A 15946-nucleotide genomic window follows, 5' to 3' on the forward strand; every position below is an offset into this window, starting at 1 on the left:
TGTGTGTTGATTTACATTATTTTCGTCTTTTAAGTTTCCTCAGTTAATAGCTTCCATTCGTTGTTGAGATTCATCTTACCTAGTCACAAACATTATAGTATATCAGAAAAACTAAAGCGGTTCAGATACGTTGCAATAACAGTTCCTAGTACAGTAGGGGTGGTACCAGAGAAGTCACACTTCTGTGGCTCATGCTGGCGGACGCCATATCGTGCCATAATTATGCGTATTTTAGACTTTACTCTAGGTTCATGCCAATGGTAACTGAAAGAATTTCAGTAAACTTGGCTAATAATCTCTATTGACGTTTATTATTTCATGATGTTCACAGCTTTACTTGTAGTTCGCTGAAGTGGTAATGACTAATACGAAAGGCTCTTGGTCAGAAGAGCTGCGGGAAAGAGCGATGAGGAACATGACACTTTTAACAGTAACACGTAAGATATACCTTTTGTTTGAGTTATGCATATACGTGTGCGTGATCTCCTACTTGAAGTGAAGAATAATGGTATAAAACAACTTCTCCTATCTTTTATTCAAATCGCTCCAAGTATATAAAGACACCTTTTTCTTCTGCAGTTATACGAAAAGAAGTCATTAGAGATGAACCAGTAGTTCAGTGGGGCAAGTCTGTAGGAAGGATCGACGTGGCCTTACTGAAGGTAGCTACAGTGTGTGACTCGATCTCCACACGGAGCAGAAATATGGTTCACCGAAGTACGAGCCCCATGTGTTAAACACGACGCTAACCTACTAGGTACGTTATTCTCGCTTTGCAGGTATTGCTTCTAGTGGGGAGTAGCTCGTCTGAGGCAAGCTCTTTTATTTTTGGGTGCCCTTCTTGTGTCCGCTACGTCACCTTAGTTGAAGGCGGGCCGTGAGATATTATTCCATCTGTCATAAATCTTGATATCTCTATTCTCTATTGAAGCAAATCACCTCGCCATTTGGCAAAACGAATCTGGAGCAATCACATCAAGTTAGATAGCGGACTAATGCAGTAGTTAATTCAGCTCACGGAATCTGACTGGTTTGACGTTGTCACCTAAACCTTGATATCTTGTGCTCATCTCTAAATAAGTACGAAACCCAGTACCCACTGTTTTTAGTCTTTTTCACGACTTGCATTCCATCGCTCCTTTCTGCGCCAGGTAAGCAGTATGTTCACGCTGTACGAAAAGTTCAACTAAAATACCTCTTTTTTATGGCTTTCCTCAGCCGTATTATCTTCCTCACTTTCAGCTAATGTGTAACGTTGTTCGTATATCAGAAGATTTTTTTCACCGCTTCTCGCACTTTGTCTTCTCCATTTTTGATGCTGAGCGTATTACCGTCCCTCTTTCTACTTCTTATCGTCATCTAAACGTTTGGCTTGTTTACTCATAACCAGTGTTTTGTATTAAGCATTCTGTCCATTTCCATCAACAGATGCTGTAAGTGTTCTTTAGCGATAGCCAGAAGTACCATGTAGTCTGTGCAATTTGTCTTAGCTTTTTCGTGTCTCTGTTGAAATTTTTTCACGTTCTTCAATACTTCTCCGACATTCTAGTTATGGTACAGTGTCGATAAGCTGCAAACCAGCGTTTCACCACTGTGCATTCTTTTTTTGCACGCACTACAGATTTATAAACATGAACCATATCTGGGAGAGCTATTTTTTTCAACCTCCAATCGGTCACGAAGTGGAAACCACAGTGAAGATGTATTATTTTCAACACTTAGCTCCACCTCCAGACATTTGTCCTAGTGTTGTACCAATATTTCAACATCATCGACACAGAAGCCGGCCGCCTGTGCTTTTCGCCAATTACCTATGCTGCTCGTTGTCTATGCCAAAATGCTGTCCTCATAGCCAGCGGTACACATGGACAAAAAATGAAAATCAGGGATCCATGTCTGGTCTGTATGTAAGGTGATCAAACACTTGCCATTGAAAATGCTGCAAGACACCAAATAATTCAAGACATTAATTGCCAGTGGACAGTGTTTTATAACAAAGGCGCAAGTTGACAATTTGTGCTTGTCCAGGTTTCAAACTCGGGTCTCATGCTTACTAGGGAGAAGCGCTGACCACTACACCATCCGGACACAATGGTCTCCATAACTGCATGGACTACCCTTGCACACCTCCTGTCATACCCATATTCTCAATTTATACCACAAACTGCTGATGTACTGTCCCTGCTCTTTAGCCTCACTGGCCACTATTGCCTCAATTATACATGTGGTATCTGTTCTTTTGGTCATGTTAGAAAGAACACACACTATCCACACACACACACACACACACACACACACACACATGTAGGTCGACAAACCACAATTTTTAAACTGTGGAAACGTGGCGCCACGCGCTCCGATTGGCCACGGGATTGCCCTGTGGCTGGATGCTCTGGACAACGCATGACCGCGAATGCTTCGCCTGTCGGAAATCGCGATGTATCCAAGGCGCCCCGCACGCTCGGTGGTAGCGCGCCAGCCTTCCACTCTGGGGGCCTGGGGGCGAATCTGCCGGGGTCCCGACACAGCCATTGTAGTTTCATGATAAGACGTACCGGGAACAAACTCGTCAACAGCTGTTAGTTCGCGTACATAAAGTCTTTTACAAATTGTGTCGGCCCTGAAAAGGGCCTATTTTGTAGCTACGACATTGTTTACTTAAAGCAGGTGCTCGAAATTGCGACCGTCTCATTCGACGCAAGCTTGATAACGTCGAACGGTGTTTTGCCGAAATCTTTCAAAGGTTCCTGGCATTGCCCTGATGTGGTTCGCGGTATGTTGAATGCGATCCATTAATTCCTCTTCGTTTCTAGGTGGTTTGCGTCCAGGTGGGTGAACCAGAACCTTGAAGAATCCCCACAGGAAAAAGTCCGGTGGCGTGAGGCGTGGTGATCGCGGGGGCCACGTCCTACCTCTGCCAATTACTCGGCCGGCAAAGTGTTCATTGAAATACCCGCGCACAGCATGACTGTTACGTGCGGGCGCCCCATCATGCTGCAACCACATGCATAGCCGTACGTCCAGTGGAACATCTTCCAGCAGGCCAGGTAGAGTTTCTTGCAAAAAGTGAAGGTAATTTGCCCTGGTAAGTCGAGGCGGTAGACGGACCGGCCCACTCAGATGAACACCCACATTGCCTGCACAAATGTTGAGCGAAAATCGTCCCTGGTGTCCGTGGACGTACGTGACGTGAGGATTTCCCCTTGCCCAGTAATGAACTTTTCGAGTGTTGTAAAGGCCATCCCGACAGAAGGTGCACTCGTCGGTAAACAACACAAGTCAAGATCTCGTGCAACACGTCGCAGAAACCACCGGAAAAACCATAGCCTGTGTTCATTGTCCGGCACAGTATTTAGGTCTTGGGCAGGGTGAAAATTGCTGGCCATCATCCATTAAAAGCTCCCAGACTAACCAATGAGTGACCCCCATGTCGTGTCCAAGTGCTCGAGTACTTGTCGTAGGTGCTTCCTCGAAGCGCTTGAGAACAGTCTCTTCAAACGCAGCATCCCGTCGTGTTCGAGGTCTTCCAGCATCACCATGATATTCCGCCAACGAGTCTATTTCGCCAAGTCACCGGTGAATTGCTGTAAACGTCTGCGGGTGTGGGTGGCGTCTTGCTGGTATCGTTCCTCATACAACCGTCAAGCTTCATGAGCATTATCGTCTGCTATTCCATAAACAAAAACCATAACTCGCTGTTCTTCAAACGAATACTGAGCCGCCATGCTTACTGTATGACTAAATCGCAGGTGACGTGTGTGTGCTCCGAAGCTAAGCTTACGTGTGAACGCCTGTGATGTGATGTGGAGACAAACAGCAAAACCTATTCGACACGTGTGCGTATCACGTTGGAGCAGTGACGGGGCGAGGGAGGTATGTATGTGTGAAACGACAACCATAGCGCAGCCCATCAACCGACGAACGGCAACAGGGCAATCTCACGGCCAATCGGAGCGCGTGGTGCCAAGTTTCCGCAGTTTAAAAATCGGTTGTGCCACGTCGCTCTTTTCAATTTTCAGCGAACAGTGAGCACGCAAAGATGCGTAGGGAATAGCGTCTCCCGCCAAGTATGAAGACCTAGTTAGAGATTTAGCCTGTGTCATACAGCCCACATAACACAACTGCCGAGAAGCTCATTCTTCATGCTATTTCTCGGCCGCACACTGCAGGGGCAATGAAGACACTCCTGCAGCGTTTGCGATGAAAAGTATTTGATAATCCACAATACAGTCTGTAATTGGCTCCCCCTGAGTCTCATCTGTGCTCACAAGAACCGCTGGCCATGAAGACAAAAATTTTCCACAGACAACGAGCTGCAGACCAGTGCAGATAACTGGCCGAAAGCACAGGTGGCTGCTTTCTATGACAAGGATATTGGAAAGTTGTTACACAACTACGACAAAACTCGAAGTTGGAGTGGTGACTGTTGAGAAGTATGTGGAAGGTGTACCTAATTGTTGCAAATAAAACGTTTCTGGTTTTCGCTGTGGTTTCCATTTCGCCACCGATAGGAACTAACTTTCTGGATAGCCCTCGTATATATATATATATATATATATATATATATATATATATATATATATATATATAGGGAGAGTCGCGTAAGACGTAACACCCCCATTATTCCGTCGGCGATTGCACGTATCGACAAGCGGTGTTCGGCGAATCATAACTGACTATGGGGCACATACTTTGGTAGATGCGCAATAATCACAACGTTTATATTGACCGAGATAGTGAGGCACGTGCATTTTTTTTAAACGGGACGCTATAATTTTTTTTACCATCATTCGAACGCTCTGGAAAAGACGCTATAGTGATGTAACGCCTGTTGCTATTGTGATTCAAACTTCCCTTAAAAGACGCTGGGAAATATTGTACGATTGAAGGTCGAGGCGGTCGGAAGCGGCTGCAGACCGTTAACACGCCTCGCGCGACACTCAGGCCGAGTTGCCGTGCTCTATGCAGCATGCACGGCCTACGCTACGTAGGTACATCCTCATCCGCCCTCTTTTAAGCGAAGTTTTAATCACAATAGCAACATGCGTTACATCACTATACGCGTCTTTTCCAGAGCGTTCGAATGATGGTGAAAAAAGTATAGCGTCCCATTTAAAAAACATGTACTTGCCTCATTATCTTGGTCAATATAAACGTTGTGATTATTGTGCATGTACCAACGTATGTGCCCCATAGTCAGCTATGATTCGCCGAAAATCCCATGCCGATACGTGCAATCGCCCCCAGAATAAAGGGGGTGTTACGTCTTATGCGACTCACCCAGTATATAACGTTGCAGGATCGTTTTTGTTGCAGCTGTAGTGAAGTTCTGCAACATTGTCGCACTCTGCTGTCATGCATGACTGTTACGTTACGTGGGCTGCATGAAATCTGATGGAAACCCTCAGTGGATGGCAGCACGCATTCACAGTTGGCGGGAGACTATTGTTCTGTAGACGAGTCGGCGTCAGTTGGTCTGTGACAGTCGTAGAGGTCTCGGAGTGGCATCTTCGCGGACCTACCTCAACCACTCACGTTACGCGATTTTGTGAGCGTCTCTATGCCAACACCTCATTGTTGTTATAGCTCTGTTTCCGCCTGCAGCCGCCATTTGAGCTTCGCAGTTTCAAGCTGGCAACAGTGCTGTGAGATGTGGTATCGATAGCAATGATGCCACGGCGTATTAAAGTTCTTAGACTGGCACAACGACAGACACCGACGACAGCGCCCTCAAGCCGGTGCTGTGCAGATCTACAAGCTCCGCTCCAGATTCAGCCCATTTCATCAAGAGCAGACAGCCTGGAAACATCACTTCAACCTCAGCTTGCTATTGAGACTATGTACTACTTACGACGGGTCTAAGGCTTTGCACCTACGTACAAAGTTATGTCTGCCTCTGTATATATTCACGTTATGTATTCAATTACTATGGTGATATAGTAAAACCATTTCTAAGAGCAGTGCCGAGAGATTTTCACCTTTTCCTGCTCCTACTCACTTCCTGCATTCTGCCAACATTTCAGTTTTCAGGAGCAGACCCACGTGCCGCCTTCCAGGCGGGATACAAAATGAGATATCAGGGGTATTTTTACGCCGGCTCCACTGTAGGCATCTTTATTTCCTCAATGAGTGCTCAGAACTGAAAAGCGCGATGTGACGCCGTCAACGCACATCCTAGAGCCACTCCACAACAACATATCCGTGCAAAGATTCATCAGATTATCACTGCGTTTTTAGGTTTGCGACCTATCAGAGGTTTAAAATAAAGATAGGACTCGTAATACAGGCCAGGTCTCGAGTACAGTTATTCAAGCTAAAGAAGACCACGACTAACGTTTCGTTTGTTGGCGTTTGTCACCTTAATTAGGTTAATACGAAAGCTACGTTCACACTGTTTGGAGCTGCTCTCTCGAAAGCCCGGAGGGCAAATTGGAGGCCCATACGTCCCGGCGGCGACACGACGGCCACGTCGAGTGCGGCTCCTTGACCTGTGGAGGCGGCCACACATTTGTAGGGCGGCTGAAATATACCTGGCCGGCGGGCGGCTCCGCCCATTACTTACTGCCCCCGCGCGTTAATCCGCCGCCAGCGCGGCGCGCCCGCGCTCCTCCATCACCACGGCTTGCTCCGGCGCCTGCACTGATCCAGCATGGGAAGTGCGCCTCGCGCGGCCACCCTGCTGAATCATTGGCCGTATGTGAAATGCACTGAGACGACAAAAGTCGTGCGATAGCGGTGTGCACGTATACAGATGGCGGTAGCATCTCGTACACAATGTATAAAAGGGCAGTGCACTGGTGGAGCTGTCAATTGTACTCAGTTGATTCATGTGAAAAGGTTTCTGACGTGAATATTGCCGCACGATGGGAATTAACGCGGAATGATACAGGGTTGTTACAAATGATTGAAGCGATTTCACAGCTCTACAATAACTTTATTATTTGAGATATTTTCACAATGCTTTGCACACACATACAAAAACTCAAAAAGTTTTTTTAGGCATTCACAAATGTTCGATATGTGCCCCCTTAGTGACTCGGCAGACATCAAGCCGATAATCAAGTTCCTCCCACACTCGGCGCAGCATGTCCCCATCAATGACTTCGAAAGCATCGTTGATGCGAGCTCGCAGTTCTGGCACGTTTCTTGGTAGAGGAGGTTTAAACACTGAATCTTTCACATAACCCCACAGAAAGAAATCGCATGGGGTTAAGTCGGGAGAGTGTGGAGGCCATGACATGAATTGCTGATCATGATCCCCACCACGACCGATCCATCGGTTTTCCAATCTCCTGTTTAAGTAATGCCGAACATCATGATCGAAGTGCGGTGGAGCACCATCCTGTTGAAAGATGAAGTCGGCGCTGTCGGTCTCCAGTTGTGGCATGAGCCAATTTTCCAGCATGTCCAGATACACGTGTCCTGTAACGTTTTGTTCGCAGAAGAAAAAGGGGCCATAAACTTTAAACCGTGAGATTGCACAAAACACGTTAACTTTTGGTGAATTGCGAATTTGCTGCACGAATGCGTGAGGATTCTCTACCGCCGTCGTTTGACTTTGTCATCGGGTGTCAGGGCTTGTAGCAATTGTAAATGGTAAGGCTTCTGCTCTAGCCTTTTCCGTAAGATTTTCCAAACCGTCGGCTGTGATACGTTTAGCTCCCTGCTTGCTTTATTCGTCAACTTAAGCGGGTTACGCGTGAAACTTGCCCGCACGCGCTCAACCGTTTCTTCGCTCACTGCAGGCCGACCCGTTGATTTCCCCTTACAGAGGCATCCAGAAGCTTTAAACTGCGCATACCATCGCCGAATGGAGTTAGCAGTTGGTGGATCTTTGTTGAATTTCGTCCTGAAGTGTCGTTGCACTGTTATGACTGAATGATGTGAGTGCATTTCAAGCACGACATACGCTTTCTCGGCTCCTGTCGCCATTTTGACTCACTGCGCTCTCGAGCGGTCTGGCGGCAGAAACCTGAAGTGCGGCTTCAGCCGAACAAAACTTTATGAGTTTTTTCACGTATCTGTAGTGTGTCGTGACCATATGTCAATGAATGGAGCTACAGTAAATTTATGAAATCGCTTCAGTCATTTGTAATAGCCCTGTAGCTGGTACTAGATGCAGGTGACATTCCATTACGTAAACAGTTAGGGAATCCAGTATTCCGAGGTCCACAGTGTCAAGGGCTTGCTGAGAATACCAAATTTTAGGCATTACATCTCAATACGGACAACGCAGTGACCGACGCCTTCACTTAACGAACGAGAACAGCGGCATTTGCAGAGAGTTGGCATTGCTAACGGACAAGCAACACTGCGTGAAACAACCGCAGATATCAATGTGGGACGTACGACGAACGTATCCGTTAAGGACAGTGCGGCGAAATTTGACGTTAACGGGCTGTGGTAACAAACGACCGTCGCGGCTGCCTTTGCTAACAGCACCTCTCCTGTGCTCGTGACCATATCGGTTCGACCTTAAACGGCTAGAAAACTGTCACGTGGTCAGGTGAGCCCCGATTTCAATTGGTAAGAGCTGATGGTAGGGCTCGAGTTTGGCGCAGACACAATGTAGCAATGGACTCAAGTTGTCAAGAAGCCACTGTGTACGCTCGTGGGGACTCCGTAATGGTGTATGCTGTTTTTACATGGAATGAACTGGATCCTCTGGGTGTTTCGCTACATGGACGCCAATTGCAGCCATTCATGGAAGTCAACTTCCCAAATAACGATGTAATTTTTATGGATGAATACGTGCCGTGTTACTGAGCCACAGTTGTTTGTGGGTGATTTCAAGTACACTACTGGCCGTTAAAATTGCTACACCACGAAGATGACGTGCTACAGACGCGAAATCTAACCGACAGGAAGAAGATGTTGCGATATGCAAATGATTATCTTTTCAGAGTATTCACACAAGGTTGGCACCGGTGGCGACACCTACAACGTCCTGACATGAGGAAAGTTTCCAACCAATTTCTCATACTCAAATAGCAGTTGGCCAGCGTTGCCTGGTGGACCGTTGTTGTGATGCCTCGTGTAAGGAGGAGATATGCGTACCATCACGTTTCCGATTTTGATAAAGGTCGGATTGTAGGCTACCGCGGTTGCGGTTTATCGTATCGCGACATTGCTGCTCGCGTTGGTCGAGATCCAATGATTGTTAGCAGAATATGAAATCGGTGGGTTCAGGAGGGTAATACGGAACGCCGTGCTGGATCCCAACGGCCTCGTATCACTAGCAGTCGACATGACAGGCGTCTTATCCGCATGGCTGTAACGGATCGTGCAGCCACGTCTCGATCCCTGAGTCAACTGATGGGGACGTTTGCTAGACAACAACCATCTGCACGAACAGTTCGACGACGTTTGCAGCAGCATGGGCTATCAGCTCGGAGACCATGGCTGCAGTTACCCTTGACGCTGCATCACAGACAGGAGCGCCTGCGATGATGTACTCAACGACGAACCTGGGTGCACGAATGGCAAAACGTCATTTCTTCGGATGAATCCAGGTTCTGTTTACAGCATCATGATGGTCGCATCCGTGTTTGGCGACATCGCGGAGAACGCACATTGGAAGCGTGTATTCGTCATCGCCATACTGGCGTATCACCCGGCGTGATGGTATGGGGTGCCATTGGTTATACATCTCGGTCACCTCTTGTTCGCATTGACGGCACTTTCAACAGTGGACGTTGCATTTCAGATGCGTTACGACCCGTGGCTCTACCCTTCATTCGATCCCTGCGAAACCCTACATTTCAGCAAGATAATGCACGTCCGCATGTTGCAGGTCAGGTCTTGCACGGCCCTTTCTGGATACAGAAAATGTTCGACTGCTGCCCTGGCCAGCACATTCTCCAGATCTCTCAACCAAGTGAAAACGTCTGGTCAATGGTGGTCCAGCAACTGGCTCGTCACAATACGCCAGTCACTACTCTTGATGAACTGTGGTATCGTGTTGAAGCTGCATGGGCAGCTGTACTTGTAGACGCCATCCAAGCTCTGTTTGACTCAATGCCCTCGCGTATCTGTGCCGTTATTACGGCCAGAATTGGTTGTTCTGGGTGCTGATTTCTCAGGATCTATGCACCCAAATTGCGTGAATATGTAATCACATGTCAGTTCTAGTATAATATATTTGTCTAATGAATACCCGTTTATCATCTGCATTTCTTCTTGGTGTGGCAATTTTAATGGCCAGTAGTGTGCATTCTGGATAGTTCAAGCGAATGGTTTGGTCAGCCAGATAGCCCGATATGAATCCCATCGAACATTTACGCGGCCTAATCAAGAGATCAGTTCGTACTCAAAATCCTGCACACGCAACACTTTCGCAATTATGGACGGCTATAGATGCAGCATGGCTCAGTATTTCAGAAGGGGACTTCCAACGACTTTTTGAGTCCATGTCACATGAAGCTGTTGCACTACGATGGGCAAAAGGAGGTTCGACACGATATTAAGAAGTAAAAAGTGTCCCATGACATTTGTCAACTCACTGTGTGATGTAAGAGGGACAGCCTGAAAGTAATGCTTCCAATTTTTTTCTTCTTTATTAAATTAGTAGTGTAGGAATCATGAATTTTCCTACAGCTCACTCAGGTAACGGCGCTGTACATCAACAAATTCCATCGCTCTATAAGTTTAGGAAACAGCTAACACTGACGTAATTATAAGACATTGTTCTGTGATTGAATACCTTACTTCAAAAGGTTAAACGCACAGTCGCATTCCTGAAAGGCTAAAGAATGTATACGGAGATGCTAGTTAGGCGGTGGGTTCGTCGCCGTAGAGAAGCTGAATAACATGCAGAGTTGGCTGAAGCAACGCAGAGCGGCCAGCCAGCAACTGCAGTGGCTCCGTGCAACATCCACCGTGTCGGCCAAATCACCCGTGACCGCCGCCGGGTAACAGATGGACTGCGTCGCCAGTTGTCCGTTGGTAAAGGCAGTGAGATGGCCATGACTGAAATACTGGGCTACTCCAGGATTTGTGTACGTTAAAAAAAAAAAAAAAAAAAAAAAAAAAAAAAAAAAAAAGACAAATTAGAACGTAAATAAAGATTTATCATAAAGCTGAAGCGCTCTTATTCATCATTGTAGACTTCCATCTGTTACACTCAAAGAAGCTCATCGGGGAATAACCCTAGAGATGTGGAGAACTTGCGGCTGAGCAAAGAGGACCATAACTTTTACCGCATGGATATACATGCTCTGTTTGGAGGTGGGAAAAACTGTAGACAAGGACGATGATTATACTGAAAACTGACAAATTAATCGTGAATGTTGTAGTGTTATCCAATACATATTGCATTTAATTTTCTTGTAAAACAAAAATTAAAAAAATATAGGGGTCATTTCTTTCTGACTGGCCACGATGCTCTGTCTCTAATAGTCTTTTTGGTCCCTAATCGTCTTTTGTAATGAGATCGGGAGTCTGTAGACACCCTGTAGTTCTGTTAATAGATTCTACTACGGGACGTCGAAGATCAGCAGTTCACAGCTTGCTGGGGCGTTGAAGATCCGCAGTTCACAGCTTGCATTTTATTTTCGGATGAGACAGTATTCCTGGATTGGGATTATGGGTAGATGCTGATTCTTGACTGATAATCCGAGATAGGCATATGGCTCGCTTCAGTGTCATATTGTGTGTGTGTGTGTGTGTGTGTGGGTGTGTGTGTGTGTGTGTGTATGTATGTGTGTGTGTGTGTGTGTGTGTAGGAGTTGTGGATGACTCATTTATAGGGCCGAACACTTTGCCAGAAAAATTAAAATTTGCTGTTTATCACCAGTTTCTGAGTGTCAAATTAACCTAGCTTTTGGCGATGGGAGAGCGGATGGATAGAAAGACTAGATTGAAGGCCAATGCGAGAGGGAGGAATTGTCGGCTGGCTTGATACAAAAAGAAACATAGGCATGGCAGCGGCATTCTGACAACAGTAACCCAGTTGACAACGACAGGGGAAAACTCTGCCGAAAGCTCGTCGGCATCAACCACTTGACGCCGCTTGAAACCCGAGTATATTTTCTTAAAGTGTTAAGATGTTAGGGGATAGCTTTCACGGTACTAGAGGGAACTGAAGAGGATAAAACTGTAGGGAAAGACATAGATTGGAATATATCCAACATACACTCCTGGAAATTGAAATAAGAACACCGTGAATTCATTGTCCCAAGAAGGGGAAACTTTATTGACACATTCCTGGGGTCAGATACATCACATGATCACACTGACAGAAGCCGGCCGAAGTGGCCGTGCGGTTAAAGGCGCTGCAGTCTGGAACCGCGAGACCGCTACGGTCGCAGGTTCGAATCCTGCCTCGGGCATGGATGTTTGTGATGTCCTTAGGTTAGTTAGGTTTAACTAGTTCTAAGTTCTAGGGGACTAATGACCTCAGCAGTTGAGTCCCATAGTGCTCAGAGCCACACTGACAGAACCACAGGCACATAGACACAGGCAACAGAGCATGCACAATGTCGGCACTAGTACAGTGTATATCCACCTTTCGCACCAATGCGGGCTGCTATTCTCCCATGGAGACGATCGTAGAGATGCTGGATGTAGTCCTGTGGAACGGCTTGCCATGCCATTTCCACCTGGCGCCTCAGTTGGACCAGCGTTCGTGCTGGACGTACAGACCGCGTGAGACGACGCTTCATCCAGTCCCAAACATGCTCAATGGGGGACAGATCCGGAGATCTTGCTGGCCAGGGTAGTTGACTTACACCTTCTAGAGCACGGTGGGTGGCACGGGATACATGCGGACGTGCATTGTCCTGTTGGAACAGCAAGTTCCTTTGCCGGTCTAGGAATGGTAGAACGATGGGTTCGATGACGGTTTGGATGTTCCGTGCACTATTCAGTGTCCCCTCGACGATCACCAGTGGTGTACGGCCAGTGTAGGAGATCGCTCCCCACACCATGATGTCGGGTGTTGGCCCTGTGTGCCTCGGTCGTATGCAGTCCTGATTGTGGCGCTCACCTGCACGGCGCCAAACACGCATACGACCATCATTGGCACCAAGGCAGAAGCGACTCTCATCGCTGAAGACGACACGTCTCCATTCGTCCCTCCATTCACGCCTGTCGTGACACCACTGGAGGCGGGCTGCACGATGTTGGGGCGTGAGCGGAAGACGGCCTAACGGTGTGCGGGACCGTAGCCCAGCTTCATGGAGACGGTTGCGAATGGTCCTCGCCGACACCCCAGGAGCAACAGTGTCCCTAATTTGCTGGGAAGTGGCGGTGCGGTCCCCTACGGCACTGCGTAGGATCCTACGGTCTTGGCGTGCATCCGTGCGTTGCTGCGGTCCGGTCCCAGGTCGACGGGCACGTGCACCTTCCGCCGACCACTGGCGACAACATCGATGTACTGTGGAGACCTCACGCCCCACGTGTTGAGCAATTCGGCGGTACGTCCACCCGGCCTCCCGCATGCCCACTATACGCCCTCGCTCAAAGTCCGTCAACTGCACATACGGTTCACGTCCACGCTGTCGCGGCATGCTACCAGTGTTAAAGACTGCGATGGAGCTCCGTATGCCACGGCAAACTGACTGACACTGACGGCGGCGGTGCACAAATGCTGCGCAGCTAGCGCCATTCGACGGCCAACACCGCGGTTCCTGGTGTGTCCGCTGTGCCGTGCGTGTGATCATTGCTTGTACAGCCCTCTCGCAGTGTCCGGAGCAAGTATGGTGGGTCTGACACACCGGTGTCAATGTGTTCTTTTTTCCATTTCCAGGAGTGTATAATGGATGAAGTTGGCTGTAAGTGCTAGTCTGAAGTGAAGAGGCTGGCGAAGGAGGGGAAATCATGACGGACCGCATCAAACCATAAGAAGATTGATGACACTCACCGAGATAACGGATGTGCTTTATACACAAAGGGGAACGACTCCAAGTTCTACACCTCGTACAACAGTATCTAACAGAGACCTTTGATGAACACTGGACTGGTCACGGAGGTCCAGTGTGCATTAGGGACATTGGGGTCCATTCCACAACCAACGACAAGGCACTCACGTTATATGAGTGTGTGTCCCTTGCACGGGACCAAATCCGAGGCTGTGTGTTTGCACAGTTCGTGTTTCTTTCACAAGGGGTCCGAAGGAAGCGTAATCACAACGAGTTCCTCCAACACTGTGAACAGATAGCTCGATATTGCCCATACTTCGACAGCTAATTGTTTCTGAATAAATGGGTATTGGACTTCTTTTGTTCCAATTTCAAGAATACTGTCTTAAGCATACCCAACATAATCGATTACGTTTTGTGGAGAAGTGCAGCTCCAATAGATACACCAGCGGACGAAAAGCTACAAGCTAGAAGTAATTGATATTAGGGTTCACACATTTCCCGAAATGTACGCAGGTTCACGAGTCTCCTGTTCATAATATTGTGACGTCTGGAATTGTAGGATTTTCTGAAGAATGTACTTGAAGATCACTACGAAAATGAAGAAAAGTTACATCATCAATTCAAGGAAAAGAAAGCTGTCCTTGTGTTCATTTGACGGTACAATATAGTGGTGCTTCGTAATTAGTCCGACGGAGCCCTCGCTTGCCCTCTACATATCGAGCGATGTTACTTCTCTTTCCGAGTTTTCTCTACTCAGTAACAAAGTTAAATAATTATGGTTCTACATGTGAGAAATATTACCGCTTTTCACTCTGCGTAATACCGTCGTTTCCTCAGTCAAAGCGCTTTCTCTCTGCCGTTGAGCGTGGTAGTGTTTCCTTGTCAGATGCAAGTCAGTAATCTATCTCTGACGTCGAAGACCTTGCTGATGGCAGGGATGAAATCCTGTGATTGAATTTTATGTTCCTTTTAGTTGAACTGGCATGAAAGCTATAATCAACAAGCCTAATGTCGTGAGAGATACTTCGGTAAACTAACGAAATACAAAGAAAAGTAACGTGTAGGTTATTACTCAATATTTATTGTACTTATTGTACTTTTCTTGGAAATTCAAGAAAGTAAAAATTTATCAAACCGTCACTCTCATATTTTCTGTCTAACAACTTCAAAGTCAGCATTCTGGACGAGTCATATACTTATTTATTATTACTTTTAACTTGTCAATAGTGCACTTTTGTGCTACATTATACGCTCCTTGATCGCACGTCTACATTTTGCCCTCAAAAATAAATATTAAATCAATAATTGGTGTTTTGAGAGAGAGGCGAAAGACATGCGAACCTAATACTTGAAACTGGAAAAATATTAATTTCTGAAAATGTAATGTAACAATCTTTCCGATGACACATTCACGAATTAGTGGAATTCGCAATAATTACCGCATATTATTATGTTTTATTCCGTAGTGCTTCATGTACTGAACGACGAGGAATAGTGTTAAGTATTCGAGTAGACGTTATTTTGATATTACTCCGGTTATCTTGATTTAGATTTTTTCTCGTTTTCTTAGATCAGCTTTGCGAACTTCAGCAGCATTTCCTAGTCAAGACCATGGCTGTTAAATATCATAGTTTTTCATTCTAAATAAAAGCAAACATGCAGTAACGTGGTTAACAGGACAAGAGCTGGATACAAGTGGCAGAGGGAAGAGTGGAGGAGTTGACTGGACCACAAGCACGATGAATCTCTTGCACAAACCGGATGCTCTGCGGAATAACATCTTCAAAAGTCGTCAAATGATTTTTGAATTTTTCAACATGGAAAACTGGGTTGGGCAATTTACGGAATATCTAGAAATTAAAATCTGATGCCTTGTACAAAATAAAAATATAATGATCCAAAGTATGATAGTCTAAGCGTTACAGAGTATTTCACCAAATGTATGAATTCCGATTTACTCTCACCTATGGCTAGTGATGTTGCTTACTTATTCTAGTGTTGCAGGAATGCCGAAAAATTCAACAAATTTCAACTCTTTTGCGTGTATTGTATTTTCAATAACTGCTTTTGTTTCTTTCTCCTAT

The 15946-nt window shown here is 46.4% G+C and overlaps 1 protein-coding gene across 1 annotated transcript in view; it reads right to left on the minus strand.

Moving 5' to 3' along the window:
* LOC126484821 (uncharacterized) overlaps positions 1–15946 on the minus strand; it is an 854899-nt gene that overhangs the window by 555171 nt on the left and 283782 nt on the right. The window lies entirely within an intron of this gene.

Source organism: Schistocerca serialis, chromosome 6 (assembly GCF_023864345.2).
Source record: "Schistocerca serialis cubense isolate TAMUIC-IGC-003099 chromosome 6, iqSchSeri2.2, whole genome shotgun sequence".
Lineage (NCBI taxonomy): Eukaryota > Metazoa > Arthropoda > Insecta > Orthoptera > Acrididae > Schistocerca > Schistocerca serialis.